The sequence below is a fragment of the Bos taurus genome, chromosome 6, assembly GCF_002263795.3.
Source record: "Bos taurus isolate L1 Dominette 01449 registration number 42190680 breed Hereford chromosome 6, ARS-UCD2.0, whole genome shotgun sequence".
Lineage (NCBI taxonomy): Eukaryota > Metazoa > Chordata > Mammalia > Artiodactyla > Bovidae > Bos > Bos taurus.
In genome coordinates, this window is record NC_037333.1 from 24431441 (window position 1) to 24451010 (window position 19570).

A 19570-nucleotide genomic window follows, 5' to 3' on the forward strand; every position below is an offset into this window, starting at 1 on the left:
TGCAGGAACTGAGCTGGGGCCCCAGCGACTAGAAATCTGTGCATCCTGGTGCTGGCGGAGCTTTTAGCGGTTCTGCCTGGAGTCCCTCTTTGAAGTGTGGCCAAGTGGGACTTTGAATCGCAAACACTATCCGCTCCACACTTCTCAACAAGACTGAGAAACATACTTTTGTTTGATGGCATTTCATCTAAGTTGGCTTTTAGCTTTCAAACAAGAGAGATTACTCAAGCTTCAAAGCTAGTTGTTTCTTGGCAAAGGGTAACACAATTCTTGGAGGAAGGGAATGATGAAAATTCAGTTTCCCTCATTCCCTTCTAGGGTCCCCTTTTTAGGTTACTTTCACCAATTAGCTCCTCAAGATCCTCGCTGACAGCAATTTATAGATGAAAATCCAAACCAAATGAGCCCCAGCTGTGGGGCAAAGGCTTCCAGGGTAAAGGAGGGAACAGATTAGAATCTGGCTCAAAGAATACACTAAGTGTGGGAATTTAGCTCAGGAACCCCGAGGAGATTTGGGCTCCAGAGAATAAGTTCTGAGTCAGTCCAGCTATTTCCCATCTCTATGCGATCAGTCGCTCAGTCGTGGCTGACTGTATGCAACCCCATGGACTGTAGCCTGCCAGGCTCCTCTGTCATGGAATTTTTCAGGCAAGAATACAGGAGTGGGTTGCCATTTCCTACTCTAGGTCCCATCTTTACACTTTTATTTATTAAGTACTACATGGCCCCATCCTGGACACTGGCTTCACTTTCCACGTGATACATTGAGTCACCTTGGCCTTGAAGACTGAGTGTGTGTTTAAGATTTTAAGGCCCACTTCTGGGTCTGTTTCTACCAACCTCCCACCATCTGGATGGGTACACTACAATTTTGTCCTCATAAAAAGGAGATGGAGAATGTTACAGGCAGAACTTGGAAGGAAAATTCACATAAATAGAACAATAAATAATAATAAATGAAAAGTGCTTTCAGAGTGTGTCCTAGGCAAGGTTATGGGAAGAACAGATTTTTAATAGATAGAATGTTGTACACTACATGCTTTTCAAAATGACTGGTTAACCCCGTGATAGCCAGCTTTTTGGTCAAGAGAGAAAAATCATGTTCTTCACATGAATTTGATAGTACTTAATTCTCATAGAAATAATACTGTGCCCAGGGCATCTGAGAGCAGACCTGAATAATCTCCCTAAACAGCAAAGAGGCCGGAAGGTAACTGCAGTACCTGCAAAACATTAGGAGAAGGGAGAGTTAGGAAAACAAAATAAATGCAATCCTTATACCCAGTCTGTATAAGTCTACTTGGGCTTCCATAGCACAATACCACAGACTGAGTGGCTTAAACAACTGAAACTTTTTTCTTACAACTGTGAAAACCCAAAGTCAAAGATAAAGATATCTAAAGGCTTGGTTTCTTCTGGGGCCGCTTTCCTTAACTAGCAGAGGAACCCCTTCTCCCTGGGCCCTCTCTTAGGCTTTTGTCTGTACTCACATTGCTGGTATCTCTTTGTATCAGAATCTCCTTTTCCTATAAGAACACCAATCAGATTGAATTGGGGCCACTCTGAAGACCCAGCTTTAACTTAATCATGCCCTTAAAGGCCTTATCTCCAAGTACAGTCACATTCCAAGGTAAGGGGGAGTCACGTGGGGGAACACAATTTGGCTCATGAAGTGAAGTGAAAGTTGTTCAGTCGTGTCTGACTCTTTGTGACCTCATAGACTATATAGTCCATGGAATTCTCCAGGCCAGAATACTGGAGTGAGTAGCCTTTCCCTTCTCCAGGGGATCTTCCCAACCCAGGGATCAAACCCAGGTCTCCCACATTGCAGGCAGATTCTTTACCAGCTGAGCCACAGGAGAAGCCCAAGAATACTGGAGTGGGTAGCCTATCCCTTCTCCAGGGGATCTTCCCGACCCAGGAATCAAACCAGAGTCTCCTGCATTGCAGGCTGATTCTTTACCAACTGAGCTATTAGCAAAGCCCTGGCTCATAATACACTAATATTTAATATTGCTGAACATTATAGAAGAAATCTGTATGTTTGAGTCTTGAAAGAAAGTGGGACACACAGGTAACAACATTCATTTAATGAATAACTATAATTTTATTGATGTTATTAAATGTATTTTCCCTTGTATACCACAGAGTGTACTCTTATTCACCACCCTCCCCCAACACACTGAAATCTGTGTCTCCCAATTAGCAGACTCTGTCTCCCTCTGGTGAAAGTTCTCTGATGTCTCTTCTTATAAGGGCACTAATCCTATCAGATCAGGGCCTCACCCTATGACATCAATTAACTTCGCTTCCTTAGAAGCCCTCTCTCCAAACAGAGCAACGCTGGGAGGGGGTTAGGGCTTCAACATGTGAACTTGGGGAGGACACAAACATTCAATTAGTAAGAAATGCCTTCTAAGCAAGAGAGATTTTTTTTTTTTCTTCAGAGATACAAGAAAAAATAGAGAGGTGGATTGCACCTTGGCAAGGCCCAGAGTTGCTGCACAACTGAGTACAGTTCCTGGGACACAGGAGGAGCTCCATGAATTTTATTGAGTGAAAGGATAGTGAATTATTCTATTACCTTTAGGTTGAGGTCTCATACAAATATATGAGGTCTCATACAAAAACAGATGCTTCTAGGACAGTTTATGGGTAATATCCTCCCTCAGGGAAGGATAGGTAAGCTGATTCTCTTCAAAATAGGCCGCCTAAGAGTTCATTGAGGAAGTCACCTGTGATTATATGAATGTGCAATTATATAGAAATATGTAAGATGTACATGCATGCATGCTAAGTCATGTCCAACTCTTTGTGACCAGGCTCCTCTGTCCATGAAATTCTCCAAGCAAGAATACTGGAGTGGGTTGCCATTTCCTATTCCAAGGGAGCTTCCCAGACCAGGGATTGAACCCGTGTCTCCTGTGTCTCCTGCATTAGCAGGCAGATTCTTTACCACTCAGCCAGCTAGGAAGACTCCTTGTAAGATGCATACTAGGTGCTAATATGAAGTATCTGGAGCAAAAGGGAATGGACAGCGTGAATGGAAGAGGAGGGATGAGGAAAGAAAAGAGTCAAGCAAACTAGCAAAAGCAAGATGACACTAAAATCTGTATGATAAGATTTCATATATGTGTTTATAGAAAAGAACATATTAAAATTTAAATGACAAGGACCATTTACCTAGAAGAAGTATATGAACATTTCTTTCCACATATAAGTCACAAAATAAACAGAGGTAAAATATCACTGTGATGGAGATGATCAAATCTTCAATTGGAAATAGCAAACCTGACTGCAAGACAGAATTAATCAAAGATAGTTTGTGAGTTCATATAAAGGGCTCCTCAAAAGCCTACATGGACTTATCTAACAAAACTATGCCAAACTGGTCTCACTTTCTCTTTTGGTCAAAATGCTAGACTGGAAAATCAACAGAATCCTATAGGCATAGTACATTTGATTTTCAGCAAAAGAGCTGAAAAATTATTCAGTAACAATTTTGTGGGTAAGATTAAGAAATAGCTAGCTTAAACCTATATATCCAGAGTATTAAATACATCCTGTTATTATGGAAATATAGGTTTGTAATAGTTTGGTATAGATTTTCTCAAGAACTCTGTCCAGGACATTCTACCAACACCTTAACAACTTTTTTTTAATTGTCGGATTTCCAAAGATGAAAAGTTGGGACTGTTCACTAAGATATGAATTATGATATTGATAGGTTAGGATAACGACTCTAAACTGAAAAGAGAAATTTAATAAAAAAAATATGAAAGTCATACACATAGGTTAAAAGAATAGAGTTAAGCAGATTTTGTTGAAGTCTGTTTTGTGTGAAAGAATAAACAAAAGTAACTCGTGGGTTTGGTTGACAGCAGGCTCATTCTGAGTCATGTGTCATTCAACCCTGGGGAGTTAAAGATCTTTTTGACTACACTGCTGAACGTGTAGGCTCAGACAAGATAATGACCCATGATATTAATGGGATGCTGGTTGAGTGTATCTGAAATATTGTGTTTCATTTTGGGCATCATATGTTTAAAAGAGATTCCGACAAACTGAAATGCATGTAAAGCAGAAAATCAAAGTAGTAGAGATTCTGGAAGTCACAGCCCGTGGAGAATGGTGAAGGAATGAGGCTTTCAGTGCTGTGTGGTAATTTTCATCAGTCAAACCCACCTCTACAACACAAGACAAAGCCTGCCGGCTTAGGCTTGTCTTGGTCCTCATCCTGCTGTTCACCTTCCCTCCTCCACTTTCTGATTTTCCCAGCTTCTGACCTCATGGGAGCCCTTGTTCTTGGGAAAGGAAATTGTTTATGCGCTCATTAATTTAACATTTTTGATCATCTACTATATGCCAAGCAACTTTTCTAAGAATTTCAAGCATCAGTGAACCAAACAGACAATAATCTGAGCCCTGTGTGGGGCTAATGTTCTAGAAAGTGACAGACAATAAACAACAGTTATCATAAGTGAGCAAATTATAAGGTAAACTGAAAGTTGATAAATTCTATGGAAAGAAAAGAAGGAATAGAACAGTGTAAAGGGATTAAGGGTACTGAGAATAAGGCAGAAGCAGCTACACTCCTAAGTGGTGTTGTCAGGGGGTTGGGGGCTCATTGAGAAAGTGGCATTTGAATAAATCTTGAAGGCGTGAAGGAGATAGCCACAGGGATACACAGGGGAAAAAAACTGTTTCAGTGCCAAAGGACACTGAAGGACACTCTAAGGACAGTTTGCCTAGAAGGGAATAAGACAAGGAGGGGTAGCAGGAAATAAGCTAGGAAGGTAATGGTGCAGGTAAAGACTTTAGGTTTTCGTCTAATTAAAATGGGAACCCATTGGAGGGTTTTGAGCAGAGGAGCAACATGATCTGACTTATATTTCTAAAGGAGTTCTCTAGCTGCCTTGTGAAGGACAGATTCTAGAGGAAAAACATAGGAGCTGAGATACCAGTTAAAAGTCTATTGCAATCTTCCAGGTGAGTAATGATTCGGTTACATCAGCATTATGGCAATGTAAGGGGAGAGAAGGTAGGGCAAACAATACATCTTGCATGTTTAGATGTGAGATGAACAAAAGAAAGGAGTTTAGATTAATTAGGGTTTTCAGCCTGAGTACCTTGAAGGATGAAGCTGCCGTGGACCGAATTAGAGTGGGAGAGAGGTGCAGCTTTTAGGAGAAAGATCAAAAGTTCAGTTTTTGGATACACAAGGGTGGAGATGTCTATTAGAACTTCACATGGAGATTTCAAGTAGAAAGTTTAATATAGGAGAGATGAATGTCACATATAAATGCAAAAGTCTTTGAAAGGTAGATGGCATTTTAAGTCATGAGCCTAAGTTAGAGCATCAAGGAAGTAAGCATAGACAGAGAAGAGGATCAAGATTGAACTCTGGGGCTCTCTGATTGTGGGAGGTCAAGGACAAGAGAAAAAAGCAAAAAAGCAGGAAAGGAGAGTCTAGCATGTTAGAAAAACTACTAGGAGGGTGTGGTGCCTAGGAAGCCAAGTGAAGAAGATGGTTCAGGCAGATGAGTGTGATCAACTGTATCAACTGCTCCTGACAGGTTAAAATGAGAATCCATCCTGGGCATTAGCACCACAAAGGCCTTAATGACCTTGACAAGAGCAGTTTCAGTAGTGTGGTCTGGGAAAGTCAAATTGGAGTGGGTCGAGAAAGAAATAGGGAAAAGGGAATTTAAAATGCTTGCTACAAAGGCTGCTGCTGCTGCTAAGTCGCTTCAGTCGTGTCCGACTCTGTGACCCCAGAGATGGCAGCCCACCAGGCTCCCCTGTCCCTGCGATTCTCCAGGCAAGAACACTGGAGTGGGTTGCCGTTTCCTTCTCCAATGCATGAAAGTGAAAAGTGAAAGTGAAGTTGCTCAGTCGTGTCCAACTCCTAGCAACCCCATGGACTGCAGCCTACCAGGCTCCTCCATCCATGGGATTTTCCAGGCAAGAGTACTGGAGTGGGTTGCCATTGCCTTCTCCATGCTACAAAGGGGCAGTAGCTAAAATAAGAAGTGAAGTCAAGGGGGGATTATTTTCAAAGATGTGGGCAATAACAGAAAGTGTGATTGCTGCTAAGAATCAGGAGACAGTAAAAACTTGATCACAGTGAGAATTAGCAGTGATTTCCTTTGCTAGATAGTTGACGGGATCTCGTAAAAAAGTGGAGAAATTACTTTTAATTTCGGGCACAGAAGTGTATCTATGGAAGAGGTGGGGAGGCAGCCCATGACAGTACAGATGCTCTTCATGGTGAGATGGGTCGTGGGAGTCTGAGAAAGTTCTCTTTTGATTATTTCAATTTTCCGCAGACAGCTTTGCTTTATTCCTCGACCATGACACAAATCTGTCACCCTGAATGCTGTTAGCATCACCAGGAAACACCTTCACTCAGCAGCTCATCTGCAAACTTAAGACCTCCCTGGGAACCCTGTGGGGCAACATCCTTGCCCAGTCCACCCCGGCCACCACAAGAGGGACCCAGAACACACACACAGCCGAGAACAGAGGAGACACAGCCGGAGAATCTCGAGCTGCCTTTTAGTATTTGTGGCACTGCTATTTTCTGCAATTATAACAAAACAGATTAACTGTGGAAAGCCCCAACTGTGAAGTTAAAAACTACATTGCTCAAACTCTCCTTTCTTTCTGTGACAATTTGGGCAAGTTAACCTATTCAGTACTCTTTTTTCATCTGTGGATAGTAGGAGTCTACACTTCCCTCTGTCTGTTCTGGCTTCCCAAATGTGGAGATTTGAGCTCCTCTTCTAGTCTATTAGATGTCCAAAGATACGCAGGGCCTGGGTATTGCAAGGATGCATGCTCATGGGGGAAACTCATGAGGTCTCAAATCATCGGCAAAGAGCAAATCTCCTCCAATAGTGAAGCAGCCAGACACAGTCACTCAGGGCTCCTGCTTCCAGCTCCCACATTGGGTGTTTTCACCATAGCCCACTTCCTAGGCCTTGGCTCCAGCTACTTCCTAGCCCAAGAGCAATTCTTGAACGGTTTCAGGAGGGGCACACCCATTTGATATCTGAACCAAAGCCCCTTCATTTTTCTCTTCCTCATCTCCCTTAGTTTCCCTGGTTTAATTTAAGCACAAGAGTGGTACATCCCTCCACCACTACCCACAAATTTGCCATATGGTCCCTACTGTGCTGCCAGGGCAGAGAAGCAGAGCAGTGACAACTAAGCAAATCACAAAGCTAGAGATTCCACTCTCCTCACCAAGACCTGCCCTGATGCTTCTCCTTGTCCATTTTGATTCAGACATGTGAATTATTCGCTTTCTTCTGAAAGTTTTTTAAAATTAATTAATTTATTTTAATTGGAGGCTAATTACTTTACAATATTGTGGTGGTCTTTGCCATACATTGACATGAATCAGCCATGGGTATACATGTGTCCCCCATCTCGAACCCCTCCTCCCACCTCACTCCCCATCCCATCCTTCTGGGCTGTCCCAGTGCACTGGCTTTGAGTGCCCTGTTTCGTAATTTGAACTTGGACTGGTGATCTGTTTCACATATGGTAATATACATGTTTCAATGCTATTCTAGTGTGAATTATAATGGAACATTTTGAATCTGCTTAGAGCTAAGTCATCTGAGTACTCCCAATCAATAATTAAAATGCAAGAATGTTAATCACAGGTCCTGGTTTTCTCTCTGCTCAACCCACATCAAAATGGTATTCAGCTATTCTTTACATATACAGAGTGGAGAAGCAAAGTCACTGATCACTAAAGTAGTATGATTAAAAGGAGATCTCAAGGCGTCTCAAAAAATACCTCCTCTGTTTTCCTGAACATTGTTTTGTTAATGAGAGCTATATGGGTTAAGGCTTTATAGCTCCAGAAAAGTGTTAGTTGCTCAGTCGTGTCCGACTCTTTGCAACCCCGTGGACTCCACTGTCCATGGGGACTCTTCAGGCAAGAATATTGGAGTGGATTGCCCTCCTGTATTGCAGGCAGACTCTTTATCATCTGAGCCACCAGGGAAGCCCATATCTCCAGAAGGTCTGTTTTAACAGGAAAATGCACAACCCTGGAATAAAGTCCATTTCATTAACCAATCAAATAAAAACTTTCAAAGGGTTGGAAAAGAAAGGTCAGAAACATGAAATGAAATATGGGTTGTACAGTGGGCACGTGAGGATGCTGGGCTCCTGATAAGGGTTGTATCTCGAGGACCTGGAAACACGAGGCTCCCAAAATTAACTCTATAATTCCAATTCACTGTGCAATAAGAGAGGATGCTTCACTGATGGTGATTATGATGATGATAATAAGATAGCTTGAGCACAGAAAATAGAATCTCAAACAACCTTCTCTGGTGTAAACTACAGAATCCCCAAAGAACTAGCCTTAATTACTTGCTAAGTGCCTGAAAGAGAACTATGTAGTAAACTCTCCATATCTAAGGCCCTAAACTTTTATTTACAGTGAACACCAAGTGACAGAATGATTAGGCTGAGAAATGAAAGGAAATCATTATTTATTATTCTGGATGAAATCACTTTGGTTGGTGCTGCTTTCAGAAGAAGGCAGATTCAATCTTCTCAGCAGCTTGCTTCACCCTTTCTCTCCCTGGGCAATCTCATCCATCCCTGTGACTTCTCTCAAGCACTCTGTAATTCCTGCAGCCACCAGCAGGTTGGTGGTGGACCATTGGGTGAGATTTCTCTGCCATGATGTCCCAGGACCCTAACATACTGAAGTGTGAAGCCAGAGGAAAAGAAATAGATGGTTGTCTGACCTATTCTTAAGAAATGTAGCATAACACCAACCTATTTGATCCATCCAGCAAAACTTCAAAACTAAAGGATGCATTGCCTGCAAACTCTGAAGGGAGTGGAGAAGGGCATGTTCAAAAAGCTAAGCCTTTCACTTGTGAAAATCTGCTAGTTTGCCCTGAAACATGAAAACTGAGAAGGAAGATTAATGTGTCATAATCAATTGAAGAATATTTTTACCTAAAAATACAACCAATACCTAAACAAAGAATATAGTAAACTCATTTCTAACTGGTAGGCACAGCAAAGACACAGCAATTAAAGTTTAAAATTACAAATTTCCAATATAAGTCAAGAATTTTTTTTTCAAGTAAGTGCTATTGTTATTTCTAGTTTTCATTCTCACACTGAAGAAAACTTCAAACTTCCACATTTTACAAACTTCAAACATTCATTATGAATGTTTATAAATTTTTGGCCTTATAACTGTGTACTATTTTCTTTTCTCCAAAACTTAACTGCTTTGGAATAATGGGCATAGGTATTTAACCACTTATTTGCAGTTAACTGGGCTTCCCAGGTGGCACTAATGGCATAGAACCCACCTGCCAATGCAGGAGACTGAGACACAGGTTCAGTCCCTGGGTTGGAAAGACTCCCTGGAGGAGGGCATGGAAACCTACGCTGGAGCATGCACTAATTTGCCTCCTTACACTCTTGTTGTCTCTGCAAGCACCACACACAACTCCTTACCAGCCAGCCATGGCAGCATTTGCTACTTAGATGTCTGACATTCCTCCCGTCAGGTTTATTTTTCCCTTTTCCCTAAGTTCCTCTTTCAGTTCTAGCCACTATCCCTAGATAATATTGTCCCAATTGCATCCTTATACAAGGATGATGCCCAGATATGTAAATCACACCAGGATTCCTACTGTCCAAACCCTCACCACCAACTGCCTGTGAACTACTCCCACTAGACAAGCCCATCCCAAGTTCAGTAAGCTCTGGTGGGAATTTATCCTCTCCATCTCAAAAGATGTTCTTGTGTGATACCTATTTCCAAAATACTCTCTCAAAATCTTTATATCATCTTTAAATCTCTTCTTCTTGTCCATGGTAAATACATTTTCATGCCCATTAATTTTTTTCCTTCTCAATCAGTCTTCATAATCCTCCAACTTTTCATTTACATGAACCCTACCCATATTCAGACTCTTGTTTCTCAACTATAATCATAGTCTAACTGATTTCCCGCCCCCCTGTACGTGTCCCTTTCTGAATGACCTTTCCCTCTGATCTCAACATTAATTTCCTTTCTCACTCTTACTAAACTTCCCATGCATAAAATTAAAATCTACCCTTTGTCATCTAGCATACCTTGGCTCCAGTCTTTTATTCTAGGTTATTCTCCTACCACAATCCCACATCCTTGTCACTTGTTGAAATAATAACTACATCTGTATTAGCCAGAAAGGACAAAATTATGTTACAGTAACAATCCTAAAACCTCACCAGCTTTCAACAAGGGTTTAGGTCTTGCTTATGATTCCAGTCTTTGGGGCAGACTGCATCTTACTCCATGCTGTCTTTATTTAAATAAGTAAGTGTTAGTCACTCAGTCATGTCCAGCTCTTTGTGATCCCATGGACTATAGCCTGCCAGGATCCTCTGTCCATGGAATTCTCCAGGCCAGAATACTGGAGTGGGTTGCCATTCCATTCTCCAGGGGATCGTCCCAACCCAGGGATCAAACCCAGGTCTCCTGCATTTCAGGCAAATTCTTTACCATCTGGGCTTCCCTCATAGCTCAGTTGGTAAAGAATCCACCTGCAGGGCAGGAGGACCCCGGTTCAATTCCTGGGTCAGGAAGATCCTCTGGAGAAGGGATAGGATACCCACTCCAGTGTTCTTGGGCTTCCCTTATAGCTCAGCTGGTAAAGATTCCACCTGCAAAGTAAGAGACCTGCGTTCAATCCCTGGGTTGGGAAGATCCCCTGAAGAAGGGAAAGGCTACCCACTCCAGTATTCTGGCCTGGAGAATTCCAGAGAATTCCAAGGATTGAAAATCTGTGGGGTTGCATAGTCAGACAGGACTTTCACTTTCACTTTTCTTTACCATCTGAGCCACCAGGGAAGCCCTGTCTTTATTTAAGGTTCTGGATAAAGGAGCCCTGCCTGGAACTTGACAGTCTTAGGACAGAGGGAAAAGAGGGATGGCTCTTTAAATTTCTCCCCATATTTCATTGGTCAAGGCAAGTCCAATGGCTGTGCCTGGTATTAATGGGACAAGAGTTATAATTCTCCCACATGGAAGGTCCCAACAGAGACTGTCAGCAAATATTTTGGACAAATAACACAATCTACCACACCATCATTAAAGTACAACATAAATTCCACCATGTTTTCAGTGTTTTTCTTCTTCTAGGCCACAGTGTCTCAACAGCACCACTATTAACAATTTGGGCCAGATAATTCTTAGTTGTGGGATTTGTTTGATCATTGTATAATGTTTAGCAGCATGCCTAGCCTCAACCTACTCCAAAAGTAAAAGTGTTAGTTGTTCAGTCATGTCCAACTCTTTGCAGCCTGCCAGGCTCCTGTCCATAGGTTTAGCCAGGCAAGAATACTGGTGTGGGTAGTGATTCCCTTCTCCAGGGCATCTTCCTGCATTGCACACAGAATCTTCACTGTTTGAGCTGCCAGAGAAGGGAAAGCCCCAACCTACTCCTAACCTAGCTCCAAACATGTTCACCCACCATGCCAATCAAAAATGGCTCCAGACCTTCAGAAAAGTTCCCTGGAGGGGTGAAATCACCAGCAATCAGTGACCACTGGTCTGGTCTATGAGTCCCTAAGGAATAGGAACTGTATCTTAGCTGTGACTTAGCATCCTCATGGCACTAACTCCTATGGTACATGTTTAATCATTGTCATCAAAATAGAATTACAATTTCAGGACAAGATTTTCTTTATTAAAAAATCAAAAGCAATATTTGTCTCTCAGGTTTCTTTAGGGAAAAAACATAAATTTTAGAGACAGGAAGGCCAAAGCTTCTGGCTTCAACACTCCATAAGATTCTGGGAATGCTGCTTAACCTCAGTTTCTTCATCTTCAAAATGGGCACAGCAGCATTCCCCTTGCAGCTTTGTGATGACGAGTGGCTGCAAATTGCTTGGTGTTGGGTGTCTGCTCAGTAAATGGCAGCTATCATCATCATCACCGTCAGCACAGCATCCCTTCCTCCATAACACCCTTGAATATGAGATGTTTAAAAACCTATTTGCCCTCTTGCATAGAAATGCCAAATGTTACTCACAGAAAGAGAACAGCATGGTCCCACGAAATACCGCCTATGTTTGTTTCTCCATAAATAAGACTTGTTGTCAAGAAACTTGAGCTCAGTGCTCGTGGCTCTGCCACGAAACACATAAGCTTGGATATGAGCAACAGGTTTTTTTTGCAGCACTTTCCTGGATGTCAGCAGAATCTCACAAATCAGGCAAGAAAAGTCCAAAACATATGCCCTCAGCAACCTGCCAAAAAACCAATAAAAGGAACTGTGAGTAGAGCCAAAATCAAGGAGGCAGGCAGCAGTGGGGCTGCAAACTCCAATACATTCACATGGAAATGCATTTCCTTTCAGTAAAAACCATTCCAACTGATGAAAAGAACCTTCATGCAGCTACCTATCATATAGGCAGGAGCTTCAAAATGACAAATGTCCTGCATTTTTTTAAAAAATACAACCATTTGGAACAAGATATGTTGACAACTAGTGGTTTTGTGGCTAGTAAGTATAACTCAGCATGGAAGAACTGGCCTTTTATAATGAAGTAACATACTGTGATGTTATCAAGACTTAGGCATTTTTATATCAAGTGAAAAATATCTCTTGTTTTCTGGTTAAGAAATGAACGCATGGCATGGCAATCAACACAAGTTTAAAATACAGAAAAAAAAAAAAAATAGCAGAGGTCTCAGTTTATAAAAGATAGGCTGTGTGTTCTTTTTTCAGAAGACTATGATCCCCTGGCTGGCCAAACGAAATGTAGAGAGTTTGCGGCTTTGTGTGTTAGACTTTTTTTTTTTTTTTAACAATTGTGAGACTTTCAAGCTGGTAGGATTTCAACCGAAGGCCCTGGAGACTTAAACGCTTGTATTCCCGGCATTAGGAGCAAACGCTGCAGCAGCATCAACAGGGAAAGCTCCTGTTCCATCAGAGCTGGGATTTCAAACCAGAGGCTGTTGTGATTCAGCCTGTTTCTTCAGTGAAGCTGGGGTCAGCCGGCTTCAAAGATTAAGCTTGTTTGACCCTGCACATCAACACTCAGAACCACGCTGCCTTGGCCACGGGGTCGCAGCGTCCTAGTCCCTGCTGGCTGTAAGAGGATCCTAGCCGGCCGCTCCACCTCGCCCAGCGCCGCATCTCCTCCTCCGCCCCGGGGTACCAGACTGCGCTGTAGTAACCAAAAGACTTTTCGGCAACAAACTGGCTCCACTCAAAACTGTGTTTCCTCCACTTGCAACACTCAACCTTGATGATTTAATGAGCCCCAAAGGGAAGCCTCTGCATAGCTTACTGAATTCTAATTAGATAATTAAACCAGATAGCAAAAATCTTTACTTTTGTAGGGGTAAAACGTAGGCTGATGTTTTATCGTGTGCAACTAACATTCCACAAGCAAAGCATTCCCAAACGTTTTTCAAAATAAATAAACATTCAGTTCCAAACTCAGAAATTAATACTTGCTTTCCTCAAGGTTCTGGGACTGTCATATGATATATTTTTTTAAAGGGTTGAGAAAGAATAAATACAGAGATCTTCATACATGCATGCATTTAGTCGGTAAATATTTATTTATTCAACACCACTCTGTGCCAGCCACTGTTCTGAGCTCCCAATAGGGAGAAACTTCTAAGGTCTCCTTTAAGTGGGGATTTAAATATAAACTAATGATAACCACAACAAATATTTATGTCCATAATTTAGGCTAAAAATAGAAACATTTCAGCCTTTATTTTTCATGTTCATTTACCTCGACCTCACTATTCCAACATGAGTAACCAGCCACTGACATGTATTGCCTCGTGTACTTTTCCCTTTATATACTTTATGACTCTTCCAACTGTGGATGATTTGCAAAGCAAATGAAAATTATTTCTCAGAAGTAGTTTTGACATAAAAGCAAAAGTGAAGGCCTAACAATATGGCTCTTTCTTCAGTGCTAATGCACTTGCATAAGGAAAGTGGTTTTAACTGAAAGTAAAAATTACTGACAGGACCTCATTGCAATTCTATTCTGGAAGACTTTGAAGGAGAATGAGACAACTTTCAGTTGTCAAAAACTTGGGAGGGAGTAGAACATTGAGACAAAAAAACTTAAGGAAAACATTTTTAAAGAGGGAAAACCTGGTTTATCCTTTTTTCTCCTTTCTTCCATCCACCCTAAAAAAAATACAGAACTTTATTATTCAGTTTTCCATTGCTTTTGTACAAATGTTTAAAAGATTGCTCAAATTACCCTATATGTTTTTAATTTTCCCTTATTTTCTTTCTTTGCAAATCCATGTTGCTTGTTCTTTTGGGGAAGAGGACTAACAACATTTTTGCTGATAAAATAAGTCAGAATTAGATATTACCTTTTTTTCTTCTTTCTTCATTCCTAATTGATTTCTTCAGGAAATTAGTGGACCCTACTGATATTCTCAAAGCAAAATTTTGACCAGTCAGTGCTAACCAAAAGTATCACAGAATAACACTAGGCTGTTCTGCACAGTGGCAGACATGAGGTGGAAACGCAAAACATTCAAGCATCTGAAAATTTCCCAAATAATTGTTTCACATGAACAAATTCTATGAATGATTAGATATGAACTTTTCACTTTTAACCTGAAGGTGTGTTTTTATAACAGTTGTAGGGCTAGAAATAAAATTTTGATGATCCTACAATGACTTCTTGAGTTTTGCTTTCTCCAAAAGGAAGACATAAATGAATTACAGTTGACTGAGACAATGATGTCATAACAGAGACTATTTTGGTGTTTTCCACTGTGGCAGGCTCAAAAGAGAAGTGGGATCCAAGAACAAACGGGATCAAGTCCCCTTTCTGGGCCGTTCTACCATGTTTCCTCTTCTCTAAATATCATTAGCCATTTTAGACTCACACACACACACACACACAGCCCTCAGAGATGTGTTTAAGTCAGTTGTCAAGAACAGAAAGAACATTATCTTATTTTATTTAGTGACGATTTCCACTATAGAATTTACCAAACTATCTTTTGAACTGTATATTGGCCTAAATGGGGCAACTTTTGCTTTAGAATATAAACAATAACTCTCCTTTTAAAGTTTAATTTGATTGACATCAAAACTCACTCTAATGATGATGAGAATCCACACCGAGAAGCTCTCCACGGAAGACCCTGTATCCAACTCTCAGGATCTGAGTGTCAGAGAGAACACAACACAGGCCTGAGACAGGCCAGGGCGGAAACTTGAGCCCTGAGTCACAGATCTGCATGCTGAGCAGAGTCGATGTAAGTGATATAGGAAGCCAGGTGCAGTCCGGGAGAAAGGGGTTGATAGAAACAAAACTCAGGAAAGCAGATTTGCAAAGTAGGGTTAAAATTCAGGCCTAGAAGGGAAATGCAGTGAGAATGAGAAACCCAGGCAAAGGCAAATGAGGCAGACACTGTGAACACTGGATAATTAGGCTGCGACAGGAGGCAAACGTCTCAGGGGCAGCAGGAGCTGCATTCAAACTGAACACCAGAAATGTCTGTTTCAAACTATTTCCAGACCCCACTCACTGATCAGAACACAGCCCCTGGGGTCCTTCCAGTCCAACTCATCAGTGGTTCAAAGAGCAGGCAGGAGTTTAACTGCAGCAGCAGACTCTCAGTGCAGCCCCACAGCCTATCTAAAACCTTTGGGCTATATGTGTTTTGCAGTTTAGAATTTTTCAGATATTAGTAAGCATGAAACAACTCGTATGGATCGCCAAAGGAATTATGCTGAGTGAACAAAGCCAATCACCAAAGACCACATAATGTACAATTCTATTTATCTAGCATTCTAGAAATGACAAACTTGTAGAGGTGGAAAACATACAAGTGGTTGCCAGGGGCTAGGGAGAGGGCTGGTGAGGGAGGTATCTGTGTCTATAATAGGGGAGCGCAACAGACCCTTAGGATGAGCTGTGTTGCATCTGACTGTGGTCGTAGCCACACAAATCTATACATAGTAGAATCGCAAGGAACTGAAGGGAGTGTATGTAAAACTGATGAAATCCATATAAAGCCCATATGTGCTCAGTCGCTCAGTCGTGTCTGATTCTTTGCAGCCCCATGGACTGTAGCCTGCCAAGCTCCTCTGTCCATGGAATTTTCCAAGCAAGAATACTGCAGTGAGGTGCCATTTCCTACTCCAGGGGATCTTCCCCACTTAGGGGTCGAACTCGTGTCTCTTGCATCTCCTGCATTGGCAGGTGGATTCTTTACAACCAAAGCCACCTGGGAAGCCCAATAAAGTCCATGGATTGTATCAAAGTCAGTCTCCTGGTTGTGATGTTGTACTACAGTTACAAATGTGACCATTGGGGGAAATTAGGTGAAGAATATACTACATGTATTCTTTCTTACAACTGCAAACAGATATACAAGTCTCAAAATTTAAAAAAAAATTAAAGAAACATTAAGAAAGCAATAAAGTACATATTCAGAACATTAGGTAACACTGCAAACAATGTCAAACACATGAATATTTCTGCAGAAAAGTGTGTGACTATTCACACCAAGTGAAATGCAGGTTATCAATAGACTTCAGTCAGCTGAGGTCAGGTTTTATGACCACATGAGTTTGGTCAGGTATTGCTGCCAAATCAGCCATGAAAACACTTTGGTTTTTCAGAGCTTTTTGGATTTGGAGCTACAGATAAAGAATTATAACTGCAAGTCTCACTCTGGTCTCATGGAGAAAGGCAATGATGGATAACACTGACTGGTCTGTTTTTTATGCCCTGTTTCCCTTACTCGTTTCATATTCTCTGCTCTGTGCGAGAAGAACTGGGGGGGATTGAAAATTTTAATATAATGCTTCAATCACAGAAGGTTTGAGAAAAAGTTATTTTGTTGTATCCATTTGAGAAGGCAGTCAGCAATTCCCAGAATTGAATATGAGGGATGGAGCTATGTGGGAAAGGCAAGATCAGCATGGAATAGAACATTCCTGAACCTGTCCTAGGGTGTCTCCTTAGCACCACTCTGTCATCTGTTTGGTAATGAATTTTCAAAACTTTAGAAGTTCCTAAATTCAAAAATAGCATATATATAATCAATACACATACATGTAGAATTCAACTGTTGCTGCTGAATGGGTATTGAATAAATAGCTAAGGTACCACAGCTCAAGAACTGAGGGTCAGATTATTCACTGCCCCTCAACAGGCATCATGATTCTGTCAGTACAACTAGATTGGGATTAAAGCATGTATCTCAAAAGAGAAAGCAGGGAAAAAAAAGAGGAATGATGGTTTGGGGTGGCTCAAGTCATAAAAATGTGGGGGTTTTACAAGAAAGGGTGTTTGATTCCTGTCCAGCAGCAAAGCGAAATTCATTAGTAGACCTGGTTCTAGGGTGAGGAAGTCAAAATGATGATGGAGAACCATGTGGCAGAAGGATAAGCCTTGAGATGAGGGAGACTAATCAAGATGCTTACGAGACTGCATCTGCCCTTCTTGTGTAGAGAAAGGCTAGCAAGGTTGCTGACTGTACTCCCACGCTCCTGGCAGCCCTGCTAATTACCTAGCACAGCACTCAGTAAGTATGTGTTGAATGAATTAGTCATGGCACACTTTCCCTCTGATGCCAGCCATGCCCTCAGAATGCCTCTCACACATTCTCCAGGCAGTCACGACCAATGGATCAGAGATGTGATCAGAAACAAACCTGCCATCCTCACGCTGAAGTGAACCCGGGCTCAGCAGCTTGGCTGTTCCTTCTGAACTTCAGTATGTATTAATCTCAGTTCTTACTTTTTCCTTAGAAAATGCTTTTTAGGGGGAAAATATCAACAAGGCTAACAGTAAATAAAAGAAGGGAATTTTTCCCTCTTGGCATAAAGAGGGAGTGTGGGTAGTTAATGCCTCAGAACTAAGTATGGTATAGGAAACAGGTTTCCCTCTGTGAGAAAATCCAAAATTTAATTAAAACTTGAGGAATTATGAAAACATCTGCCTTCCCCATATGTGCTTTCCTCCTGTAGAGTCTGTGTGTGTGTGTGTGTGTGTGTGTGTGCGTGCGTTCATGTATGTGTGCATGTGTAGTTTGAGATCAGACTTTCTTTACAATCATAAAGCTCCATTTGCCACTTGTTCTAGATAAATGACAGTCTACTGAAGATGAAGACTGAAGACTCTCTGAGAAGAGAAAAAAGAACCAAGTCACCCATAACATCAGCAATACAGGGAGAATATTCGTTCAATTAACATTTACTAAGTGCCTCATATATGTGCAATACGAGTGTGCAGTTGCTGTGGTAAGCAAAGCTGTCATGGCCTTTACTCCACAGCAAAATAGGAAGGAGGCCATTAATCAAATTACCATATTTATGTATAATTATAAACTGAATTAAGTACCCTGAAGGTACCATGATATCCTGGAATAACAACAATAATAAAACCAATTTTATGTGAATAGAGCATTCATTTGGAGGTACAAATGAAAGGTGTCCCAGGAAGGGAGGAAGAGATGTGAGCTATCTAATGTGGGAGTAGCATGTTCAAGGGCCCTGAGGCAGGAAGCAGCGTAGCAGCTCCCACAGAGTAGAATGCCTGTGTGGCTGGAGTGAGGGCAGAGGGCAAAATGTTCTAAATGAGGCTGAGAAAAAAGCAGAGGGCATTAGCAGGGACTTGAAGGCCATGGAAAGAACTAAATTTCCATCTTAACTGCCATGCGTATGTGCTAAGTCACTTTGGTTGTGTCCAACTCTGTGCGGACCCTATTAACTGTAGCCTGCCAGGCTCTTCTGTCTATAGGATTCTCCAGGCAAGCATACGGGAATGAGTTGCCCATGCCCTTCTCCTTAACTGCTGTAGGAATCCCTTAAATCATCTTAAGAAGTGAAGTAATTATGTTTATGCTTCCCAGGTGGCTCAGTGGTAAAGAATCTGCCTGCCAATTTAAAGAGATGGGACCTCCCTGTTGGTCCAGTGGTTAGCACTCTGTGCTTCCAATGCAGGGGGCCTGGGTCCAATCCCTAGTCATGGAACTAAGATCCCACATGCCTGTGGCACAGCCAAAAATATATAGGGCTTCCCTCATATCAGTAAAGAATCTGCCTGCAATGCCAGAGACCCACGTTCGATCCCTGTGTTGGGAGGATCATCTGGAGAAGGAAACAGTAACCCACTCCAGTATTCTTGCCTGGAGAATCCCATGGACAGAGGAAGCTGGCAGGCTGCAGTCCATGGGGTCCCAAGAGTTGGACACAACTTAATGTCTAAACCACCAGGAGATTCCAGTTCAATACCTGGGTCAGGAAGATCCCCTGGAGATGGAAATGACAACCCACTCCAGCATTCTTGCCTGGGGAAATTCCATGGACAGAAGAGCCTGGTGGGCTCCATTCCATAGGATTGCAAAGAGTTGTACACAACTGAGCACACACACACAATTATGTTTGTGCTGCATAGATACCTGTGTGGCTTGATGCTAAGAGGACACTAGAGCATTAATGTGGCAAACTGGGGTTTCTGTTGTTTGCCTAAGTCATGCCTGACTCTTTGTGACACCATGGACTATAGCACACCAGGC

The 19570-nt window shown here is 41.8% G+C and overlaps 1 long non-coding RNA gene across 1 annotated transcript in view; it reads right to left on the bottom strand.

Annotated features, from left to right (window-relative positions):
* The window catches only part of LOC104972699 (uncharacterized), a 53277-nt gene extending 38067 nt beyond the window's left edge, over positions 1-15210 (bottom strand). Inside the window, exons 1-2 of the long non-coding RNA XR_807218.4 lie at positions 15135-15210; positions 12072-12288 (exon numbers count right to left, since the gene is read on the bottom strand). This is a non-coding gene — a long non-coding RNA (uncharacterized lncRNA). The remainder of the gene's footprint in view (positions 1-12071; positions 12289-15134) is intronic.
* Between the last annotated feature and the right edge of the window lie 4360 nt (positions 15211-19570).